General features: G+C 36.8%; 1 protein-coding gene across 1 annotated transcript in view; it reads left to right on the top strand.

Moving 5' to 3' along the window:
- Nucleotides 1-3,812: 3,812 nt before the first annotated feature.
- LOC108969471 (odorant receptor coreceptor) overlaps nt 3,813-3,989 on the top strand; it is a 16,251-nt gene continuing 16,074 nt past the window's right edge. The window contains exon 1 of the mRNA XM_018934215.1: nt 3,813-3,881. The gene's annotated coding sequence lies outside the window, so the exon portion shown is untranslated. The remainder of the gene's footprint in view (nt 3,882-3,989) is intronic.

The raw sequence follows: 3,989 nt of genomic DNA on the forward strand, positions 1-3,989 counted from the left end.
TCGATGTTTTGGAGATGTTTAATTCCATTTCCATGAATTTCAATGATGATTTCGGCCGATTTTTGATGAATGCACACACCGTTTCGATGAAATATCCGGTGATCATGGATTTTGTTTGGTCCACATGTTGATCGTCATTAATATCCTCACAACCACTTTGAAAACGTTGAAACCACTCGTGCATTCTGCTACGGCAATAGGCAATCATCGCCATAAACTTGTTTCATCAATTGAAATGTTTCGGTCAAAGTTTTATCAATTTTAAAACAAAGTCCAATGTTGGCTCTTTGTTCGAAGCTCATTTTCGCACCAATAACACAAACATACTGACACTTAAAACGCAATAACTTCACTTCCAATCAATGAAATGTGATAAATTCTCACTGGACAATCAATAAAGATAGCAGATTCCAACGCACCGACATATAGATGGCGACACAAGGGGGCGCCAGATTCAAAAAGTCCTTGTTTACTTTGGAAAGCACCTTCCTTCAACCACTCCGCTCTGTTTGCTGATTGCTACCAGTTTTGCTAATTGCTTTCGTTTCGCTTGATCGACCAATCAGAATGCGCCACGTCAGTTCGGCGGTGAGTAAATAAGATTAACGTGTATTCGCCCGCCATATCGTTCGTAACAGAGTTATTTACTTCAGGCACATAAACTTCCTCAAACTCTGTTTACAACCGATTCATGCTCATGAAATGGATGAGTTTCAAATGATTTGGTTCAGAAAGTAGTCTGAAGAAGTTTTGCAATTGAGAGAGAGAGAGAGAGCGAGAGAGAGAGAGAGATTTTAACTAAGAAGGCTGTATGAGTTCTTTTCCTAAGTTTCGGTGGACCTATAAGTAATTTTTAACCCTATAGAGTATATATATAAAAGATCAGCGTGACGAGCTGAATCGATCTACCCATTGTTTCTCAGGCTTAAGAGTTTGATTGTTAAGAGCTCTCAATCATACCTGTATACGTAAATTCGTTCTCTAGAATTGCGACAAATATCAGGGTTTTTCTTCAACTCGTCGTTTATTTCTAGGTTGATTTGAGTGACTGTGCCAAATCTCACATCAAAATATTCATTATTTCGTCTTTCTGAAGTACTAAAGTGCCTTCAACAATAAAAGGATGAGTAAAATTATTCAACAAAGAAATTCCATTAAATTTTGTGTGCGGGTTAAAGGTTGTGGTGCCGAAACATTCAGAATGTTGGAAGAGACTAATTATTTGTCGAGAGCTAGTGTTTTAGATTGGAACAAATTATTCAAAGAGGATCGAGACGCGTTGGTTACGAACAGCCTCCAGGGCGGCCATCAACATCATCTGATAATCAAAAGGACAATAGAATAAAGGAATTGGTTCTTAAGAAACGACGATTATTAATTAAAGATCTTACTGGCATCGTTGGAATATTGGAAGAATTAATGAAAACCATTTTGAAATATTATTTGAATAAGAAAAGTGAAAGCCCTATTGGTTACAAAATCACGAAAATTACGTTGCATTAACGTCTGTGAGCCAATGCTTTCCTACTAACAAGATAAAGTAAAACGTGTTATTGCTGGCGATAAGTCTTGCCCGGAACGGGCGATCCATCAGCCGAATATCGTGGCAAGAATGGGTCGAAGCCGAGAAAAAAAACGCAAAAATCAAAGCTATGTTCACAGTTTTCTGTTGGCACAAGTGTGTAGGGGGATTACTTTGAGTGGGACGACCTAGTGTTTGAAGAATAAATCAAGAATTTTAAAATTATGAATAAAGTCTTATTATTATTTTTGCTCATAGTAGTGTACTTATAATTGATATTCGGGGATAAATCTTTCCTGACAATATTATTTCTGTGTGTCAGTCCCAATATATGTAATATACAAATTTTCCAATTTCCGGGTGCCTTCAATATATTGGCCAATGTAGAGTTATAAATGGATAAAATAAATATACATCTACATGCCTGTAACCCTAGTTTTTCCAAGTTGCAAGGTCCTGAAACTTTCGGTTATACCGCAAATTAGCTCTTCCTTACTTGTTTATGTATGTATTTGTTTTAATATTTTTAGTTATACATGTAGCCTACTGTTGAGTGTGAGTTCTTCGACGCTCACCATTTAGACGGAAAGGCGTTCGACATTTCAGCCAAGTGTTTGGACAGTCACATTTTGCTACTTAAAAGTAATATTATAATTTGCATTTTAGATTTGTCTTCGCTTGACCGCCATTTGAAGTCCCTTCCCTTCTCCTTCACTTTAAATCATTCACAGACAACATCTTTTGAATAGTCTATTAATGAAAATTAATAGTATGTATGTATGTGTTGTGTCGGGCCCAATGAACGTCGCCATCGTTGTGACACCCAATATCAATGTTAACTGAGCCTCTTCACTATAAGTATGTACTATGTGGCCGATAATTGTGGGAATTTTGGGACTAGCACGCATGCCTTCTGGCACAAACGAAGACACTCGCCACATGAGTCGGTTGGTAAGTATTTGTGTATGTATATATAATGGCCGATGAGAAAGTCGATATTTTATGGAATTTTTAATGACCTTTTCAATATTCAATATCAATATCAGCGGGTCAATGTGTGCCAACCGCTTGCGACATAGCTATATATGCATATAGAAGTATGTGTTGTATACTTATGCCGAATGCCTATGAATAAATACGCGGGTAGCTAACAAAGTTCAACAAAATGTCCTTATCTTATCCCCATTAAGAAGATATCACGAGTTTATCCTGGAACTGTCTTGATTTGTGTTGAGGAAGATATGTATGTAAAATTTCAGATCGACCGCTCAAAAACTTAACTGAAATACACTCGATTGACTAAAGATTTGTTCATTTGATGATTTGACTGGAGTAAAAAACGGTATTACTGCCATACTCAGCTAAAATAAAGAGAAAAAAGGACTTGAGAAGAATTTTAAAAAATCATTAATTTATAAGTCGACCTCCAAACTAGGAGTAAACAGTGTCATGGCATGTGCGACCCCATTTGGCGCGTGTGTGTGCGTATTAGCATATTTGGTTGTGAGCTAAAGTGATATGTTACGCTCAGCCGGCTTTAATTGATGTTCCGACGGACTTGCGTCTTCAACAGCGCCACATTAGGCTACTTAACTCATACTAATGCACGAGACCACCGAAACCTCGTGCATTTCAGTCACAAGCCAACAGCTGCAGTATGGCTAGCTTGATTGCTTAGACACGTGCATGTATGTATGGATGTGGGTGCGGGAGCGGCGGCTTAAAGGGTCGCACATTCGCTTATGCACACACACACACACTCTTGATGCTATGTGCGTTAAGCAGATTTGTGCATTTATTATGAGCGTGAGAAGAGATTTTTCACTCTTCTTTTCCCTTTCACCACAAAACCGTTAAGGACACGTCGTCCATTTTATGAATGACCGCGTGTGTGTAGAAACAAATACATACACACGTGAGAAAGTGCCCGGTGTTGGTGTTTGATTGATTCGGTGCTTTAATGAATTTTAAAGTTCTGCTAGAAAATTCCCTGTCAACTAGTTCGGTATTACATTTACGTGACAGACGCGTAGGCAGTTGGTAATAGCTGCTCTCGTTTTGGGAATATTCAACACGCAATTAACGAATAAGAAGTGACAGTGCTTAAAATAAAAATTAAATAAAAAGCAATTTTCTCTAGCATTCGTGTGATAAGTAAAACGCAAAATCTTCTTTAAATATATTATATTCGAAATCGAGTTGAAAATGTAAAGAAGTTAAAAATAAAAATGCGAAATTTTACAAATAGAATTATTTACTAAATAAAGCTGCAAAAATGAACTCGGAGAACATTTAATAAGTCACACGACTCAATATTTTAAACAAAAGGCGACCACTACAAGAAAATTATTTGAAAAAGGTGATTTCTAGTGTATATTGTCCATATATTGTTGATAACAGAATCTTTGATAATCCCAATAAATAAAGGTTTAAATTTGGGACTTGAAATATTTTTATTAACCAAAAA

The sequence above is a fragment of the Bactrocera latifrons genome, unplaced genomic scaffold (genome assembly GCF_001853355.1).
Source record: "Bactrocera latifrons isolate USDA-ARS-PBARC rearing strain unplaced genomic scaffold, ASM185335v1 scaffold_253, whole genome shotgun sequence".
Lineage (NCBI taxonomy): Eukaryota > Metazoa > Arthropoda > Insecta > Diptera > Tephritidae > Bactrocera > Bactrocera latifrons.